Here is a 21,684-nt window from a genome sequence, read left to right as displayed (position 1 = left end):
CTGGTAGGAGTTGCTGCAAGTCTTCTCTGAATGCTTGGAATTCCAGCAGTGATTTCTGAAACGGTGCTGGTATTTATAGTCATAAACTTAGTACTTGAAAGCTTGCTAGGGGCCCTGATTTTACTCAAGGGACATTTCTTTCAAGTAGTGGTTGAGGAAGCTAGATATGCTTTGCAAACTTCTTCCCTCACTAAAGATTGCAGGTATACTTTACAAGTGACTTCATAGGGTATACTCAGTTGCTGTATTTTAATGTACATGTTTCTGCTGATTATAGATCTCCTCATGTGATTTATAAGCTCTGAGAACAAGGGTCATGGTGTGTGTGTGTGTATGTATGTTAAAATTTTTATGTGCTGGTAATAGAGTTAGTTATCCTGTGGAAGCTTGAGAAATACAAATGTAACATTTTAAATACATCTAATATGCAAAAATCTTATCGTAATTCAAGTATATACCAAAAAGTAAATAGGGTGGTATTCACACCAGAGAGGATTTGCAGACCTTTTTGGTGTATTAGAAACAGTTGTTTGCAGAAATTTATTATCATGCATGGTATTGACTGATTTGAGATATTGTCATTTAATCCAAAGCTAATGTGAAAAGGGGGATTGTGAGGCAAAGTGATTTTTTTAATGCAATTTTTGAATTGAGATGTAGTTCACATAACTAAATATATTCACAGTGTTGTGTGCAACCATCTCCAGTATCTAATAACAGAACGTTTCCCCCCACCCCCAAAAGAAACCACCTATCTGTTAGCAATCACTCCCCCCATCTCTCCACCCTCATTCCCTGGCAACCAGTAATCTACTTTCTGTCTATGGATTTTCCTATTCTGGACATTTCATATGAGTAGAATCATACAATACATGGCCTTTCATGTCTGGCTTCTTTCACTTAGCATAATGTTTTCAAGGTTTATTTATGTTGTAGCATGTAACAACACTTCATTCTTTTTATAACCTAATAATATTCCCTTGTATGGATATACCACATTTTGCTCATTCATCCATTGATGGACACTTGGGTTGTTTATCCCTTTAAATCCAGGAAGAATAGTATTGCTATGAACATCTGTATAGAAGTGTTTGTGTTAACATGTGTTTTCAGTTCTCTTGGGTATGTACAAAGGAGAAGAATTTCTGGGTCATATGGTGGTTATATGTTAACTTTTTGAGGAATTACTAGACTGTTTTCCACAGCAGCTGCACCATTTTACATTCCCAACAACAATGTATAAAGGTTTCAGTTTCTCCGTATTTTTGCTAACACTTGTTATTTTCAGGGTATTTAAAAATTTTTTTTCATCGTAGTCATCCTAGTTAAATATATATATATATATAGTATATATCATGATTTTGGTTTGCATTTCCCTAATGACTAATGATGTTAAACATCTTGTTAATGATGTTGAGCTTATTGACCCTTTGTATATCTTTGAAAAAATGTCTATTCAGATCCTTTGCCCATTTTAAATTTGGTTCTTTATTATTTGGAATGCTAGAAGAGTTCTTTACATATTCTGGATACTAGATCCTTATATGACTTGAAAATATTTTTCCCATCCTGTGTCTTGTCTTTCCACTTTTTTGATAGTGTTCCCCCTGCCCTTTTAAAAAGCAAAGTATAGTTGATTTACAATATTATATTAGTTCCACGTATACAACATAGTGATTCATAATTTTTTAAATAAATGATAGTGTCCTTTGATGCACAAAAGTTTTTAATTTTGAAGTTCAGTTTGTCTATATTTTCTTTGAATATTTGTGCTTTTGGTATAATATCTTAAGAAACCATTGGCTAATCCAAGGTTACGCAGATTTACACCTTACCTACTCCTAAGAGTTTTAGCTCTTCTAGGTTTGATCAGCTTTGAGTTAATTTTTATATATGCTGTGTGGACACAAGATGACGTTAAGGAAAATGAAGGATATTTGAGTTTTTCCCCTTCTTTTGAGGTTTACATGGGGTACAACTCTGCTACCTCTGTGTAATGTGGAAATAGAGATTAGTGAGGGAGAAAAAATTTTCCTTGATGGCATTCTCCAGTACTGGTAATAGTTCATTGACTATGGAAAATTCAAGTCAAACATTTTTCAACTGAATGGACTAATTAATCTAATCCAACAACCTTTTTTTTTTTTTTTTAGGTTCTTGGGATAGTTTAAATGTGTGAAGAGATAATACATAGTTGCATGAGTGTCCATAAGCAGTAATTTTTGTCTATACAGAATGGTGTGTATGTTTCCATAGTATCTTGTACTTCTCCATAATGACTTGTACTACTTCTTTTTTTTATTGGAGTAAAATTGCTCTACAATGTTGTATTAGTTTTTGCTGTACAATGAAGTGAATCAGCTATATGTATACCTATATCCCCCCTCTTGGACCTCCCTCCCACCCCACCATCCCACCCATCTAGGTCGTTAACAGAGCATGGAGCTGAGCTCGCTGTGCTCTACAGCAGGTTCCCACTAGCTATCTATTTTACACTTGGTAATGTATTTATGTCAAACCTAATCTCCCAATTCATCCCACCCTCCACTCCCCACCCTGTGTCCACATGTCTGTTCTCTATGTCTGCATCTCTATTCCTGCCCTACAAATAGGTTCATCTGTACCATTTTTCTAGATTCCACATATATACGTTAATATACGATATTTGTTTTTCTCCTTCTGGCTTACTTCACTCTGTATGACAGACTCTAGGTCCATCTACATCTCTACAAATGACCCAGTTTCACTTCTTTTTATGGCTGAGTAATATTCCATTGTATATATGTACCACATCTTCTTTATCCATTCATCTGTTGTTGGACATTTAGGTTGTTTCCTTGTCCTGGCTATTGTAAGTAGTGCTGCAGTGGACATTGGGGTACGTATAGCTTCTATAATTATAAGTGTTTACAGAAAACCCTTGTGTGTCCTCTTTACTGTGCTAAATAGAGCATATAGCAAGTATGTAATAAAAAGATGCTGAAAGAATGAAGAAGGGATGAAATTTCCATGAGGGGTTTCTAATGTGTTATTAAAGAACGTTTTAGGATTTTTTCCATAAAGGAAGAGAAAGATTACTGTAGGGCTAATGCCTTTGCTATAAGTAGTAGTTGTTTGTTTAAACTTCTTTCTGTTTCCATGATGAAGTAAATTTTTATTCTTTATTGGTTGAAAATGTGAGGAATTATGGAAGTTAAGAAGTAAATTTCCAGAGTTAGATTATATAAAATTAGGGTAGTTTGACACACTTAAAATATTATTTATTCCAGGAGCTACTTAATATTGGTATATTTGATTTCAAATGTTTCTTCTGTTTTTGTTTTCTTTTTTCCCCTGTTATTATGAGTATTATTTGCTAATGTATGGTTGTTGTAAGTGAATTCCAGGCAGTCTTTGATTTTAGACTTTGTGTTACCTGTGATAGTTCACACCTGATAGCAGAATGCTATAGGCCTTATTTGCTAAATGCTTGTGTTTTTTGTTATAAGATATTGGCAAAACTTGTAAAGTAAGATAGAAATGAAGTATATGTCTTTAATAGGCTATAATGAACTGGATGTTGACCTTGATTGGCTTCTTTCTACTACCTACTTCACCTATGCCCTTTTTGTCCTAGTCTTAGGGCTCTGTGGTGAATTGCTTATGGAAATCCAAATTAATTTTTTTTGAATGTGTAATGTAGATAAATCTTAATTCATTTGTGTACCTACAGACTCAAGAGTTTATTTTGTGTGACTTTATATTTCTTGGAGAAGACCTGAGTGGAAAAAAGAGAATTATAAGAGCAAATCTTTTTTTAAAATTTCATGTTATTTTACTAAAATTATCTAGGAAACTGTATTAAAATCTTTTACTTGTTCTATGAGCAAGAATATGGGGTGAAAGTTCTGAGATTGAGTTCTGTTGAATTGAACAGTGCTGGCAAAACCCATGGTTAGAAGCATTAAATGGGGTGCTGAGGAAAAGTGATCAAGGCCTAGAAAGTAATGTAAAAATGAATGGCACTTAATCGTTACTCTAAAAGGAACATGAGATCTGATGTTGAAAATGTGTAAACAAATAATTGTAATAATTGAGATAAATGCGTAATATTATTTACATAAAGTATCAAAGTAGGGGCTGGAGTAATTTTGAAGGAGTTAATGACAGCTTTGTAGAGGAGGTAACAAGAATTTTAAGAATGAACAGTGATTTGCCAGATGGACAAAGGGATTCCTCCTAAATAGATTAGCACATTTAGGGACACAGAGGCAAGAAAGCATTTTGATGTGTTTGGGGAAAACTTTAAGTAGTGCTGTATGGTGGAATGTAAAGTGTTAATGAGAGTAAGAGGGAGATGAGGTTGGAGAGAGAGCCCTTAAATGTCTTGTAAGGACAGGAGTTATCTTGATAGACTCTGGTCTCTCCTCCCCAGATCCTGATTTTAGGATCCCCTTTCCTCCCATTTATTAGCGGCTTTCCTAGCTTTAGATGCCAGTGTTATGGAACTGGAGGAACTGCTTTCCTTTTTCCTGGTAATTTGTGGCAGAGTTATTGAAAGGGAAGGAAGATAGGAATCTACAATCCTGTTGCCTTTTGTGCAGGGGGCTAGATGAGCTTTGGCACCTGAAGTTGTACTTCTGAATGTTGTTATACATGGTGGTTTGGCTCACTGAGTAAATAAAATCAGGTACACTGATCTCATGGCTTTTGTGGGCTTGGATGCAAGTGAAGTGTTTTTGAGTTCCAAATTTATGAATGAACTTAAACACAAACTATCTTATCATCTGACGATGGTCAGCGTGAAGAGGAAAAGTTTGATAAGATTCTTGGGGGCATGTTTGATTTATGTGGTTTAACAATTGATATCAATTTATTTACAAAGGATACATTAATTATTAGTTTCTTTAGGTTTTTAAAGCCTGATTTCTACCAAACAAGACTTTATTAGTCTAGTGGAAATTAATATACTCATTAGCAATTGCATATTGAGTGTCTATTATATAAACAAGTTACCATGTTGAGATTATTGAGAAATCTAAAACTGAAATTGCTGATCATGTCCTCAGTCTAGTAAGGAAGATGACATATACAGATAGTTGTATTACCAGGCAGTGTGAGATAAGCTCAGATCAGACGTCATTGAAAATTAGAGGAGAGAGAGAGAGAACTGCTTTCGATGAGGGGGAGAAATGGACCTTAAATGATAATTAGGGAGGAGCAGTAGGCATTTCAGCTGGAGGAAAGAGCATTGAGCAAACATTTGTAGGTAGGAAAGCTGGAACTGTGCTTGGGGAACAAAGCAATCTGTTTAACTTGAGATGGTAAATGGGGTGCTTTGAGGCCAGAGGAAGGACAGGTTAGGCGTAAGGAGAGAGATAGTTGGAGCAATTGTCTGAGGTGAAATTGTGGAGGGAGTATGGATTTTAATCATATGACCTTTAGATATATCTCATCTCCTGGTAGCTTTTGGCTGCTGTAGGTAAAGTTGAACCATAGTTAGAGCTGATTTTCAAAGTTGCACTATGTTTTCTGCTGCCAGTGTTAAAATAGGGAAGGCAAGAAGTTTTGCTGATCTTGAAGCTGAGAATGAGATTTTATATCTCATATTAACTTGGTTATAGACTGTATTAATAGTGGCAATATCTAAGGCTTTGGGGATTTCTGAGTATATAGATTGCACAGGAATGAATTATTGAAGAAGTCTTCTAAACAGTAATAATATATTCCTAATTTTGATCTGAAGATAGAGATTTTATTAAAGTTTAAGGAAACTCAGTCTTCAGTGTTGCACAAAATCTGATCAGATCAGTTTTTTTTTAAGGACACAACCTGCATGGTGGGGATAATAGCTCAGATTTAAAGAATCCTTTCTGTCTTAAGCACTTGACATGCATGAACACAGTTAATCTTCATAAAAAAACCTATTGAATATGTAGTCTTATTAGCTCTATTATACAGATACATAAAGGAAACATTATTAATAAAAGGAAATAGAGAATAAATTTAGCACTTAAATGGCAATGAAGAACCTTGAGTGGAAGTCAGGCAATCTGGGGAATCTCTTAACTCACAGAGAACTTTTAGGGAATGGGATATAGTTAGGAGAAAGCCTTTCTTTGAGAAATATAATTTCTGTAAATATGTAAGATTACATTTGGAAACAGCAACTTCTTATGCTTCTTATGCTTTTAGAGGAATAAGCCTGAACTGGAATGTGGTGTGCTGGCCCCAGCTCCATATGACCTTAGGAAAATCCCTTACTCACTTAAATTGCTTATTTTCTAAATTGCCTCCCTGCTCTGTTGTTCTGTGATGCTATATTTGTGCCCCTTTAGCTTTTTTGTTCTTGGCTTGGTGCTTTGGAAACTAAGATTAAGGATGGTTTCTTTATGAGCTTTTGCTTCATTCTCCATTAATTAGAGTAGCTCACCTACCAATATATCATCTTTCCTTGAAAAACAATTTTAACTTAAATATTTTACTGTCATTGGGAGGGAGGGGTAGCATTGTTTTCTGTGACTTTGTTTTAGGAGAAAATGGCCAACAAAAATGTGAATTTTCTTCTATCTTATTAAAAATATGTGAATTATGTAAAATATTAACATACTTGATAATAAAATACTTCCTATTAGCCTTTCCAACCATGTTTCAAATGCTTTCTTTTCTGAATTTTTCACTTAAGTCAGCCAGGTTGACCACAGGATGTTTATCTTCCTTTCATGTTTGCCCCCTTGGGGCACTTATGTTTGAGTTGGATGCCCTTATTTGGTGAGGGAGAACAGGACCCTTCTCCCCTCTTCCCCCTTCCCTGGTTGGTCAGATGAGCCATATCTGTCAAGCCTTCAGTAGCAGTTGTAATCAAATTGCTCCTCTATCCCTCTGCAGAGGCTTTCTTTTTTCTGTTTTCTTTTTCGTCGTCGTCTTTTTCTTTCTTTTTTTTTTTTTTTAACTCAGAGCATCTTGAGCCTGTTTATTTCTCCTGAAAACAGGGACTGTTTTGTCTCGGTATCCCCAATACCCAGAATATAATGAATGCCTGGTGCATAATTATATCTTAGTAAATATTTAATAAATCTTTGATGAAGATAATGGACTTAATATACTGGGCTGGTTAATGAACTATTTAGTCAACAGTTTTTTGTTTTATTTTTTAAATGTGAATTTCCTGGACAGAATCTTTATTGCAAATATTCAGATATGATCTTGGTCTTTAGCTAGTTGGTTCACCTGATAAGTTCATAGTGTTCATGCTAGGATTATGAATTTGATACCTGAAAAGCGGTGATGGTGGTGGTCCCTTAACTACTGCCACAGACTAAATGATGTACACTGGTGATTATCTTGCTTTTGTTGGCTGTTGGTTATAATGGGAGATCAGTTGACTGTATATAATGGAGCATCACTAATCCATCCCCTTGTGTTCATTTGCACAGTAATTTAAAATTATTTGGTTAAGTGATGAATTTGTGAATTAAAGCCTTATACCTTATTTTTATCACTTATTTTATTTCATAGAACCATAGAAATTAAGCGTTATTTTTGTTTCAAAGGTTATTTATTTGTTGGGGAGACTGTTTCTTGAATTATATGTATACTATGGATATTTATTGTGGATGGGGGTTGCATATGTCTACTTATTAAGGCTGGAACTTGTAATAGACCAACACTGCATCCGTTTTTCCAAGTATAGCTGCCTACTCTTTTTTGGCCTGCAACCTTTTGTGTTCTTAGGGCCACCACTAAGAGAAGATGAGGGAATTCCCTGGCGGTCCAGGTTTAGGACTCCACGCTCTCACTGGTGAGGGCCCGGATTCAGTCAGGGAGCTAAAATCCCACAAGCCGTTCAGTGCAGCCAAAAAAAAAAAAAAAAAAGTTTTACTTGCAGGTACATGTATGTGTAGTTAGTTTTGAGTTAACTTGTCAAATACAGTGTGAGCTGTCTTTCTTTTTGGCAGTCTTTTTACCTTTTTTAACTTTAAGTAAGTAACTTATTGATATCATTTAGAATAATCTTTAGTTGTATACAATATGAATTATACCTAGGAAACTTGTTTTAATATGTGTTGGTATCTTTTTTAACTGCTAAGTTTGTCTTCAGGTAGCATTTTTGGGGAGGGAGGGGCAAGATTTTGGAAATGTGTAGCATTTATATTAGGTGAGTAGAAAACAAAACATCTCACTAATTGCAGTTACTAGCTTTATTTCAGATGAGATGTTGTGGGGAAATGGGTCTAGTTTTGATTTATAAGGCCAGTGTGAAGATTAATTGGTATAAATACCAATTAATTGAATGGATTCAATTGAATGGATTGCTCAATTCAATTCAATTGAATGAAATTGAATGGATTGCTCTACAGTGAATTTGTTTTTAAGAACTGCGAATCCAAGAGGGTTACAGGATAGCTGCGTTTGATCTCTTGGTATGAAACTCAAGGAGGCAAGATCTGGTTTGTTCTTTACATAATCACGTTGTCTTCAGTTTTCAGATCTGGAAGATATAACCACATTATCCTTATTCCCATTTGTACATTTCTTTTTAGAAGTAACACCAGCTTTTCAATGACTGAGAAGTTAAGGTTTAGCAGGCAGTATTTCCTTTTTTATTTTTCTTTTCTCAGCATTAACTTTTGTAACTTTTCACAGAACTATGTAATTGTGTATTAGTTATCAGGTTTGGAATTTGTGTTAGGTATTAATTCAGTATGAGATTTTAGACATGGTATGGTATAAACCCTCCTTTATTTTTTATTTATTTATGTATTTATTTTTGCGGTACACGGGCCTCTCGCTGTTGTGGCCTCTCCTGCTGCAGAGCACAGGCTCCGGATGCGCAGGCTCAGCCGCCATGGCTCATGGGCCCAGCCGCTCCGTGGCATGTGGGATCTTCCCAGACCGGGGCACGAACCCGTGTCCCCTGCATCGGCAGGCGAACTCTCAACCACTGTGCCACCAGGGAAGCCCAACCCTCCTTTATTTTTGTTCTTCATATTCTTGCAAAATGTTTTGAATTGGCAACCTAGAGTGGACCAAGGCATTATTTGCAGGTGATTTCTGTAGCACATCCCAGAAACACTGCATAAACATAGCTGAGTGGCAGTAAACAACAACCATAAGTACTGACTTAAAAATCAGTTACAGAAAAAGAAATTAGTTACAGAGTTACAACTGGCAGCTAAGTTAGAAAGCTATTGATATTTATAAAGCAGCTGAGGAGGCTGAGACACTCCTTGCTTAACTGCTGGGAGAAAGCTGTTTCTTCCGATCAGGAGCTGGAAAACTTTTTAAGACAAGCTTAAGCTGCTTCCTGTCCTTGGGATTGTAGACTTAACCTAGAAGTGCCTTTTCTTTGACTTTCTTCATCAGAGTTAGGTTTTCCTAACTTAGCCAGTGACCAACCAGAAGGTATGGTAGTTTTTGAGGCCCTTTTAAACATAGTTTACCTCTTCTCCTATTACTTAGAATTGGGAATGATAACATCTCTGGCAGATGACTGGAAAACTGCCTTATGTGTTCCTCTCATGTAAAATCATGTAAGCCCTACTCACCTAAAATCTGGTGAGTTGACTTTGTTTTGTAATATTCTTGGCTTTTTAAACCTTGCTTATAAATTAAGGCTTGCAGTTTCTGAGTCACTTGGAGATGGGGATGCCAAAACTCTTTAAACCCATTCCTTGTGAACTTTAGTTGAATGATATGGTTCCTTCCTTACACCCTGTCAACTTCAGTTTATTGTAGTCAGAATGAAAACGAGGATGCTAATGAGCAGAATATACTATACTAGTTAAGAGGTGGTTACTGTCTGTACTAGTAATTAGATTTGTGAGGGCTAAAAAGAAATGTGTGAATTTTAGAATAATTAGAGAAGGTGAAGACAAGACTCGAACCATGTGAAATGAAGAGAGAGAGAATTGAGAGGAAAATATGTATATATCTTCATCCATTCCTCTAGTGGAAAATACTCTTAAAGACTCTAATTCCAGCACAGCTACTAGTTTGTGTTACTTTAGGTAGGCAAGGTAAGCAAGTATTTAAATCTTTACAATGGAAATAACAAAGCATCCCTTGCCTTGTCACAAGGCTATTGTAATACAAAATCAAAAGACTAAGGATGTGAAAGAACTTTGTTATAAAGTATGAAGAAATCCCTATGTATAAAGATTTTGCCCCTCTTACAATCCAGTGCGAGTAACTGGTTAACACTTCTCAGTGGAAGAAGTTGGGCTTTATAAACATTCTGAAGAAGGTTTTGCAGATGTCCTTGAGTTTGAGGTGGTTTCATAGTACTGTATTGGAAAAGTGATAGAGGAATATAGTCTACTAAAATGAGGGAAAACTCACCAGTAAAATATGATACTAAGTAAAATTAATGATATCTAATATTTAATCGTGCTTTAAAGTTTGTAAAGTACTCTAAATATGTTGTCTTACAGTTTATATTGTTGTGAAAATTAATTACTGCTATCCCTGTTTTTAAAATGGCGAAATTGAAACTGAGTGGCTAATTAACATGCTTGAAGTCATAATGGTAAAATAGTGAATCTAGAATTTGGTTCTGGATCCTTTGGTTATTCTGATGTCACTTCATCCTGTTACAGTACAGTCCTAGCACATGGAAGTGGATTCAGCCATGCATGGGAGTGTTGGAAGGAGAGCCTAGAGCAGAATTTTAGCGATTGGTGGAATTAGCATCCCCATCATTACTGTTCGATGCATTTTGGAAATGAATAGCACTTAGGATAGACTGTCAAATAAGTGGAGTCAGAGAAGAGCTCTAATAGGGAGAAATGAACTTTAAAGGAATAGAAAGAACTAAAAACAGACGTTCCTTCTCCTCACTGGCCAATCCCAGTCATTCTGGAAGGTATCCAATATAGCAGGGTCCTCCTGGTCTAGCAGGACGCCGGCGGCACAGCAGGAAGTGAGTGGTGGAAGAGCAAGCAAAGCTTCATCTGCCGCTCCCCATCACTCGCATTACCGCCTGAACCATCCACCCCCCCACCCCCCCACCCCCGCCTTCAGTGGGAAAAATTGTCTTTTGGCAAGGATCGTAGCCTAAAAATAGTAGTCTTCAAAGTAGTAGCATTTTAGTTGGGTAGAAGGCTACTTGGGGAGCCTTTGTCACTGCAGCAAAAGGGAAATTGGTGTAAGGGTGGTATTGTAAATTGAAGGGAGAAAGGTGGTTAAATTTTCCCTGCTACTTGTCTGGACCATTTAAGATTTGTGTTACCTTACCATAACAAATCAAGTGAAAGATACATTCTTTCAAATTTGAGGAACTCTTCAGATATCCATCCACAGACAGAATGTGGATTTTGAAAATATATGTGATATTATCTGTCTACCTAAATATAGATACTTACATGAAAGAATCAACTGTTTTTCTTAGTCTTTTATTATTAGCGTTATTGAAGTTGGTACATAAAAGCAGAACTAAATTAAAACCCACTGTAAGTACTATGTACAATATATGTTGTGTTAAATTGATTGTTTCCAAATTCTGTAGCAGCAGAGATCTGTTTATCAAAATGTCTTGTATTGAGAAATACTTAAAGCCTATATTTAGGGGAAATAAATCCGTAACTAACTGTGTAGAATAAGTTGTGATCCTGTCAACTTTTAATAGAAGAGCTAATCGGTTGATGACTTTTAAACAGCTCAAATAACTTTATTTTAGAATTTAAATAAATGTACCAAATTCCTTCCCTATTCTCCTGCATAGTTCTGAAAAAGTGTTGTTTTCAGATCAACAAACAATTTTTAATGGCCAAAGCTTGGATTTTTAGATTCAAACTGGTGTTTTTTTCTTTAATATTATTGCATAATTTACATGGAATTTTTAAGTTAAAAAAAGTAATATCTTCAATTTTGACATCTTATAAAGCAGATTTTTATCTCAGAAGCTATTACGCCTTTCAAGAAAGTCATTTGTCATGAAAATTTCAGCTTTTTTTTCTTTTATGCTGAGAAATAGGCTAACATGGGTTATAGTGAATTTTATAAGAACAGTTGTATGGTTACGCAATGTGTGAGAATGGAGATCTTTTGGCTGAAATACTCCGAGTGATTATTTTTTCCTGTAGAAACTTAAAGGCTCAAGTTTAAACTTACTAGGAAAAATACTTTGGCTTTAGTTTATTGGGATTTGTTAATAATATATTGATTACTCACATTTTTCACTTAGCATTATTTCAAAATTTAAAGCCATGTAGGTGGGTTATTGTTTGGTGCTTACTATTTTTGGTTATATCTGTCATTACTGTTTACATCAGTTTGAAAAAAGGTTTTCAGAAATGGCATTCACTTTGTTACCCACTAGCTATGAGGGGTCTCTTGATGCCTACTTCATGAACTGTAGTAGATGGCTGGTACCATTTTGACTCACTGAAGGTGAACGTATTGCTTTGATTTAATTGTGAAATGTGTGAATAAATGAGATTTCCACTGTCTCTACTTAACTACATAAAACTAGAGGCTTTGCAGAATCAACAAGATTGCTGTTCAGCATAACTTTGGTTTGGTAAGGGTGAAGCACACATAGGTGATGTAGAATGAATGGAATGCCTCCGTACTTCCCTACTATGTGGAAGATGGTAATTAATCATGGTGGTCAGTTCCATAGGCCTCCAAGCCACTGGTGACACCCTACCATTGTTGCTGTTAATTTTTAGAAGTCTGTTTATGCAAGACTCCTGATTATCATGTATAAATAGCAACCTCCCCCAAGCACCTGCCCCATTCTTCTTAAGGCCTAACAAATCCTTAGCACTTCTCACCATCTGACATGTTTTTGTTCATTTGTTTATTGATTGTCTCTCCCACTAGTATATAAGCTTCATGATGGCAGGAACTTTGTCCACTATTGTATATTTCTAACTCGTCAGACTATTTGGCATATTATAGTATGCAGTGAGTATTGTAGAAGAAATGGGATTTCTGTTTGTTTGTACTGAAGTTTGCAAAGTTGTGGGAAGATGGAATATAAAGATTCTATTGTTCTAATTGCATTGGGGACATGAAATTTGTGCTTTCTGGGTGAGTAGACTTTGGCACAGAGGCTAACTGCAATGTGTTATTCCCTCTGTCTAGGCAGATTTAAACTCTTAAGAGAAGCCATTAAAATTCTTTTGGATTCCTACTTTTTAGACGTGGGGTTGGCTGTTACTGAATAACATTTACCTAGCTATGGGGAGGACTTTTTGTCTCTTATTCTCTCTTCTTCCCTCTGGATCTTAGAGTGGAGAAATGGACTTTTGTTTCACCTATAACTCTACAAGTATTTATACCATCATATCAACACATGTACAAGGAATCATGCCACATGTTGTGGAAGATAAAAGGAAACAAAAGATTCCTGAATTTATTTTAAAAAAGCAAAGAATGAATCTTGATCACTTAAAACAAAAATGGTGGGACAGTCAGGTTACAGTTAAGATTATGTTCCTGTTTTTTAAGCAGAAGATATTTTTGGACATAGAGGTGAAAATTTCTAGTATTTCCAATTCCCCAGAGAAGAAACTTGAGAATCATTTGCCTAGAGGTTTTTGTTGGGGATGAGAGGACAAAATAGAATGGTATAGCCCTCAGAGAAAGAAAAATGCAAAATATACTAGGAGTAGATGGTGATTGTCTATTAATTCCGTAGCTACATGTAGACTTTTATTAGGTCACTTATAACTAGAGTGACATATGGTTTATATTCCAAACTGGGTCACTTTCAAGAGTGAAAGTATATGCTATCTGAAGTATATGCTATCTGAATGGAACACTGGGACAACAGGTGTAAACCAGGACTGTTCCAGGAAAATCAGGGCACTGATCGCCCCTTACTAATAACATACTTTCCTACAGACTTAGTCCCAGTTCTTTGAACCTCTCCACATAATTTTTTTCTCCTTTAGAGAACTCTGATCTGCACTCATAGAATCTCAAGCTTTGGTTCCTTTTTCCTGGTCTCAGTGGAATGAAAAGAATTCGTTCCATATTTTCTGGAGCCCTGGACTGTTCTGGTTTACAGCATTGGTGGAGGTAAGTACAGAACTTGTAATGTATTGTTAGTTGACCTTTTATTTTGCTTAGGAAATCAGGTTTTGTGTGTTTCTGATCCAGTGTTCGATTGTTTTTGAGAATCCTGGTTATATCTCCTTAACTGGGCTGATGAACTATTACTAAGTTCCTAGAATGTAGTACAAAGAGAATTTGTAATTTTGGCATTTACTCTTAAATTACTCAATCTGTACTTTGTTTTCTTTTCTACAGGTGGGATTGTAATTCTGAAACTTCAGATCTTCAAAGAAGGGAAGGAGAATGCCTTGTGCTTGTACCATAGACATGTGATTTTTTTTTTTAAGTTGGAACACTGTAATGTTTTTATTTTGTTTAAATAAATTTAAATAAATTTTTTTATTCTTATATTAAGCGATGTGTTTTTATTCTATTAAGTAACTTTTTATTGTTACCTTACATTATCTGGTAAATTAAACATTAATACAGAAGTAATAGTTACCTCTGAAGTAGTGCTTACCAAAATGTGATTCTCCTCACTTCTAAGATCTTATTTGGAATCTGGGTTGGGACTAAACTTGTCTAGGTTTGGAAATTACGTGGAATCCTAAGCAGTCTCAAAATTAAGGGGTCTGTTTATAGGTAAGCTTGAACCCTTGTCTGTTCTTGCCAGTCCTGTTGTTTCTCTGTACAGTCTCCCATCTAGTGGTAGGAATGCAGAATACACCACAACACTGTGGAGAAAGCTTTAGGTTTTCAGACTTTTTCATATTAAGAATGCTTTTACATAGTAGGCTAAAACATTTTGGTAGTGGCGGGGGGTGGAAAACGACCATTTCACTTGAGAAAGAAGGTAGTGGCAGTGAATTCTGAGAGTATTCCAGGAGTATATGTTTCTCTGTGTAGTGCTTTCATGACTTAAACTTTCTTCTGCTCTTGTAAGACTTTTATGTATGACAGATTGCGATGATTAAATAATAATAGATAATTTTAAGAGACAGGTTGAGCTGATTTGAAGAAGATGCTTGGTGTGTGATTAAAATTTTACGGCAACTACGTGATGATTCCATTAACTAAAACAATTTATTTTGAACTTTTAAAATTAAAGTATGGATGACTCAGCAAACTTGGCTTGTGTTAATCTGTGACAGAAGAGCTAAATTTCAGTGAAATATTAATGTAGAGTACCTTAGGGTTGGCTTTGTTTACCTAGTTCCATCTGAATTCTTTCTTCTCTTAGGAATTCCCTTTTTTTTTTTTTTTTTTTTTTTGCGGTACGTGGGCCTCTCACTGTTGTGGCCTCTCCCGTTGCGGAGCACAGGCTCTGGACGCGCAGGCTCAGCGGCCATGGCTCACGGGCCCAGCCGCTTCGCGGCATGTGGGATCTTCCCGGACCAGGGCACGAACCCGCGTCCCCTGCATCGGCAGGCGGACTCTCAACCACTGCGCCACCAGGGAAGCCCAGGAATTCCCTTTTTAGTTCTTCTTCTTTCTTCTGCTACAGATGTAAAGGAGGTCAATCCTTTCTCTTCTATTGGTTTTTAAAGTGTTCTGAAGGCACTGAACACTTTCTAAATCTGTTGTTTTAATTCCTCTTACTAAAAAAATTGATTTCTTTTGGTGGCCTCCATAAGCACCTGAAATTAGCACTGATGGAGGTGTTTTCAGGTTAATATCTTCTTCAAAAAAACTTTGTTTAAAATAAACAAAACCAGGTAATGAGAGAATTTGTGAAGATTTATAGCAGCTTTTCTGTTGAATAGTTTCTAAGGGGGAAAAAAACCTCTCCTTTTACATGGTGATTAAAAAAAAACAGTTAAAGAAAAACTTACCGCTCAATAACCAGGTTAAAAATAACTATACTATCATACTATTAATATAACTACTAATATATGATTATCAAATTGTAGAGTTATCTTTACATTTCTTAGTTTTCACGTGTGAATTCTTAGTCCATTCATTTTGCAGAAAACCCGGTGACAGAAATAGCATATCTAGTTGTGCTAACAGATTGATTTTTCCTACAGCTGCAACTTGTTTCTTTTTAGTAAGATGGGAGTTTGCCTTACTTTCTTTATGGGTTCTGGAGATTCCTCAAGACTCACTTGCCATGGTGAGAGATTGAGCTTGTATTCAAAATATTGGCCTACCTCTGCAAGAGTGGCTGCCGAATTTCCAGCTGTTACACCATGCAACGCTTGTACTTTTACCACCTCTTCCTCATATTCTTGAGGAAATAAAGGGACATGTCAGTGCTGTCCTTTCAACCATTGATCATAATATGCTCCAAAGGGTCTGGAATGAATTACAGTACAGGATTGGTGTTGGCTGTGTGACATGAGAGGTGCTTACTGAAATTTGTGAAATTATGGAAATAACAGTGATATAGTTCTGTTACATATTGGTTTTAACTACATGTTCATATATAACTTAATTGCTGAGTAATTTTGAAAGTGTTCAGTTCTTTTTGCATCATCCCATATTTGGGCAAATACACTATATATCAGAAAATATAGTATATCTATGATTTTAAAAAATGGAATCTTACTCTGCATTGTTCTTTAACATTTTTTTTTTTTAATAAATCTATCTATTTATTTATTTATTTTTGGCCACGTTGGGTCTTTGTTACTGTGCACGGGCTTTCTCTAGTTGAGGCAAGTTGTGGCTACACTTTGTTGCGGTGCGCGGGCTTCTCCTTGCGGTGGCTTCTCTTGTTGCAGAGCACAGGCTCTAGGCGCGGGGTCTTCAGTAGTTGTGGCATGCGGGCTTAGTTGATCTGCAGCATGTGGGATCTTCCTGGGCCAGGGCTCGAACCCGTGTCCCCTGCATTGGCAGGCGGATTCTTAACCACTGTGCCACCAGGGAAGTCCCTTTAACATGGTTTTGATATAATATACTGTGAGCGTTTTCCCCACTCAGCTTTTCTTGCCATGTATTTGTTGGCCTCATAGTATTTCACTGTCAGACTGCTGCCATTTAATGAGCTATTGCTCCATTATTGGACGTGCCCACCCACATTGTGATTTAGGTATCCTAGCGTCATAGTACTTTTATCAAAGCCTTTTAGATACCTTTGTCATTTCTTTTTAGTACTTTGGATGCTCCTTTCTCTCCTCTTTTCAAATTAATTCAATCCTTATTACTTGTACTGAGCATTCTATATTTTGTGTCTTTCCCTAGTTTTAATTTTAACATCCAACTAAAATGTTGGTTAGATTTATTCCTTAAGGTATAAATCAGTCTGTGAAGACTGTATTTTTGAGTGAATTCTAATGGAAGTTATGTTAAAGTGTAACATGTTTCTCACAGAGGATCCCACAAACTTTAAAGATAAAATTATAACAGTTACATCTTAATTTGGACCATGTTTTGTGACCCCTTACACAAAAAATTGAATGGAGTAAGGTATAAGACTGTTCATTTTGTTTCCCAGACATCTTTTGGCTGAGGTCTGATTTCAGCTTGCATGTTTTCTAAATACTTTCACACTTTTGCTAAGTGAAAAAAATTGTGCCAATACTTTATAGCAAAAGTTCAGAAACTGTTTTCTTTATCCTCTAGTTACTGGATATTTGGTGAATATTTTTTCTTTTTATTTGTACTCCTACCCAGGAAAAATTTCAGAGATCTGATCAGTGAAGGAACATTTGATGAACCACTTAATTTGCCTTCCAAACTGAGTGTCTCCAGTTTTCTGGATGGTTGACGAAATCAGTCTTATGTTACTAAAATCACTTATGAAAGCAGTTGCAAAAAGAGTATCTTTCGAAGTGACCCTTTTGAAAGAGACAATGATATGTGGCTAAATGATTTTATATATATATATATATATAATTTTTTTTATCTTAAAGACAAGTTTTAGGCAAGCTCATTTATTAGAAAATCTACCTGGGTGTCAGCATAGTTTTGATATAGCCTAGAGAGTGCCTGTTTAGATGGGAACTTGAGGCCTCTACATTCTGCTAATGGTGCATGCCACTGGCTGGATTGCCTGACTTGCTGTGGAAGTCAGCCCCAAGTCCTGTAAGTTTCTAAAGTTGGTGAACTTTGCCTGGGGAGGTCTATACAGATGTGTGGCACGTTCTATGAATACGGCTGTAAGATTAATGAAACCATCTGGTAACTAGTTACTTGCGAAGTTTTGTACTTTGCTGAACATTTTCCCTTGAATACAAAATTTTTTTTTTGCATTTCACTACTTTTTCTGTTTTTTTGTTTTTAGTTAGCTAGAAATTTAGAACTTGCATTAAATTGGCTGGTTGGGTATTCACTTCGTATATGTTTCCAAGCACCCTTATCTTTTACAAAAATTTAATTCTATTAATAAATCTGTTATATTTAGTAGTGAGCTCCTGTGACCTTACCTATGGGTAAGCACCTAACCTGTGTTAATACAATTAACATTTATTTTATCTACCCCAGACCTTGTTTGTTGGAGAGGCATATTAAATAATAAAAGTGAGAACATTTTTTTAATATAGTAGGGATTGATTCTTTCTGCTGTCTCTGTATGGAAAAATGCTCTTCATTTCCATAGTGGGCCTGTTTTCTCCCTGCCCTTAAATACTAGAAATCCTCATGAATTCTCACCTACCTAAAGCAGAGAATCTATATGCCATATAGTAGTTACTTTTTGAGTGTAGGGTTTAGGATTTGTTACTAATGTAATATTAAAGAAGGTTTTACAGTTTTTAATATTCTTAAGGTAAATAGCTAAAAAAAAAAATATGAGTTTCTAGTTTGGAAGCCTTTTGATTGGTAAAGGAGGTTTAATACCAAGTTTGTGCTTTTTAAGAAATGAAATCTGGATTGAGAATGAGAAAAGCAGTAGCTATCAAGATTTCCATGATGTGCTTGACTTTTGTTTGAAACAATTTGCTTTTGGTTAGTCAGAGGTGGGGAAAACATCTTCCTTCCTGAGTTGTTGGAGGTCAGATTTAAAAGCATTTTCAGGTTACTACTATAGTAGAAACATTGTTCAGAGGAAAAGTTACCCCTGGAGAAAATGACTGGTTGAGTTAAAGTACTATGGGGAAGTGTGTTCTGCAGAGTTTGTATAACCCGTGCAGTATTTTTTCTCCCAGTAATGTTTGTATATCTTTGGTTTTGCTTTTGGTCTACTCTGAATTCATGCATGAACTCATCTCATTTTTCCTGTTTTATGTGAAGTGTTACATTTTAGTTTCTGGAGTTTTCCTTCAGTTTTTATGTGGTCATTTCTAAAGCATACTATATAGTTTTCATAGCATTACAATAAACCATTATTTGTTAGATCCTCTTTAACTTGAAATTGAAAATTTTCACATGCGATGGGCTCAGGTTTGTTTTTCAACTTTTTGGGAACAGCAGGTTGTGCAGAGAGTTGTGGATCGTTGGTTTAGTCTACGTAAAAAAAAACCATTTTGGATGGTCCTGTTACGACTGTCCTTGTGCATACTAAAATAAGTGTATTTATTCAAAAAGTATGGGTGACCACTGTATGTGTTGCACTATTCTAGGCCTTTGGGGATACAGCAGAGAACATAATAGAGCCCTACCTACATGGAATTTATACTTTAATTGGGAGAGAAAGACATTAAACAAATTAAAATGAGTTAGGTGATGATAAGTGCTTTGGAGAGAAATAAAGCAGAGTAAGAGGGTATAGTGAGGGTATGGAGGTAGAGGAGTGCCCTTAAGTCTTTATTACTTTTTGTAAATATTGAGAGATGTTCTTCTGATGGATGGCATTTGAGCAAAGATCTATAGTAATAAAGCCAGGGAGTAAGAGAAGTGTGGATATCTGGGAGAAGAGTATTCTAGGCACAAGGAACAGAAGTACTGAGCTCCTGAGGTAAGGGTACTTGACTCATGGGAGGTATTGCAAAGGAGACATTAGTGTAACTGAAGCAAAGCGCTGCAGAGAGGAGAGCTGATCACAAAGGGAACATAGCATAGATAGAATATATATATTCTAATATATAAAATACTGTAGTTGTTGAAACTGAAATCTATACTTTTGGCTTCATTTAGGATCAGGCTCTATCTGACTAATCTAGCAGTTTACTTACCTCCCTGATTAAGAGTATGGAAATTACTAACAAAAGTGTTTGCAGGTTCCTTCTAAAATCTCTCATTGTAGAAGAAGAGAATGATGTGGAAGTAAATAATGAAAATGTAGAATTATGTACCAGCTTTAGTGTCTGTTTGGTGGGTACCTTAGTCTGTGGAGGAGAAGATTTCACAAAGGAAAAGACGTCATTCATTTTGAAGCATGAGCAAGAATGGAAGGATTCGGTTGTGTAACAGCAAAAGGTAACATTACAGAACGCTGGAAGGTGGTTCTGTGTTGGAAGCTAAGGTTCAAGAAGGAGGATATGGACAAAGATGAAATGTATGCCAATCCTGTAAGCATTTGGGACATCATTGAGGTTAGGCAGTGACAGTCAGTGTTGTGTTATAGGTCAGTTTATGGCCAGTTTAGAGAATGTTTGGAAGTGTGGCGTGGGTAAGACCCCAAATTAGGTATCGTTAGAAGTGAAGAGACCAGTCAGTCCAGCATTTTCTCAGTGGGGACAGTTTTGGGTGGGGTAATTTTTAATTGTGGAGTGTTAATTGTGCATTGCATGACAGTCTCCCTCATCCTTGACATTAAGTGCCAGTAAAACTCAGAGAGCGTGATAATCACTCTCCCCAATTTCTGAATGCTCCCGGAAGTGGTGACCTCTAGTTAAGGAAAAATGGGATCCGAACTCTGGCTTTGGCAGTGATAACGGGATGGAGAGGAGAAGGTGGGATTGCTAGAGGTTTAAGAGACTTGGTTACCTATTGGCTCTAGGGAGTGTTTATAAACACACACACACAGGTAGGAGCACCTTTGGGCAAGTATTGCGACAAGAAATTTTGTGACAGATTCAATTTTGGAAACTAAAATAAGATTCTGAGGAGTAAAATGACTATTGATGTCATTGTGAGAAAGTAACTGTTATATTTAAGAACTGAATAGCTTATCAAGATAGTTTCTAGAAGGATATAGAAAAATATATAAGGATAAATCCATGGGAAAAAAGGAAGCTAGAAATATAACTTCTTATAAAGTTCAGAACTTGACCACTGTGCTTGAAGTTTTAAAGGATTCAGAATGAGCAAGACATGGATAGGCCTTGCCCCCAGTAAATTATATTTTGAGAGAGAGACAGAAAATTTATCTTCGGGAATAAGGCAAGTACAGTATATTCAGTACCATAGGACTGGTATAAAGTACTATTCAAGAAGTTTTCAGAGAAGGCAGAGGTCAAATTATAAAATACCAGAAGTGAAATATCAGAAGCTGAGCCATACAAACCAAGTTGAATGTACTATTTAATTTTTGTTGCAGGTAGTCTCAATTGTGAAAACCTTGTGTCGTTCTCCTGTTCCATGGGCATTCTGTTTGACTGTTTTGTGCTTTGTTCTTCAGGCATTGTGGGCCAGGGTAACTGCTTCTCTAAAATGCATTTGCTTATCAAATGTTACTTTCTATAGTAATTAGACCTGTTAGAACAAACATTTTTGAAAGATTATAAGCAGATAAACGGTCATAGTTAACATTGATGTTTCTTACTAGCAATCACGGCCAAGTTAGGTCGCTTGAATTCATATTTAATCATTAGGTACTAAAGGTTAAAAGTGGACAAAACTGCTGATGAGGCACAGATAACTAATTTTTTCCCCTTTATG

General features: G+C 36.1%; 1 protein-coding gene and 1 long non-coding RNA gene across 21 annotated transcripts in view; both read left to right on the top strand.

The window, feature by feature from the left end:
- Positions 1 to 21,684, top strand: part of PICALM (phosphatidylinositol binding clathrin assembly protein) — a 106,372-nt gene that overhangs the window by 9,653 nt on the left and 75,035 nt on the right. The window lies entirely within an intron of this gene.
- LOC113607850 (uncharacterized) lies at positions 1,791 to 14,391 on the top strand. The gene is made up of 3 exons (XR_003428117.1): positions 1,791 to 2,238; positions 13,881 to 14,007; positions 14,239 to 14,391. It is a non-coding gene; the product is annotated as an uncharacterized LOC113607850 (long non-coding RNA).

Source organism: Aethalodelphis obliquidens, unplaced genomic scaffold (assembly GCF_003676395.1).
Source record: "Aethalodelphis obliquidens isolate GAN/ISIS:26980383/991018 unplaced genomic scaffold, ASM367639v1 scaffold50, whole genome shotgun sequence".
NCBI classification, from domain to species: Eukaryota; Metazoa; Chordata; class Mammalia; order Artiodactyla; family Delphinidae; genus Aethalodelphis; species Aethalodelphis obliquidens.
Note: the sequence above shows the minus strand (reverse complement) of the source record. Positions and strands in the feature narration are given on the sequence as shown.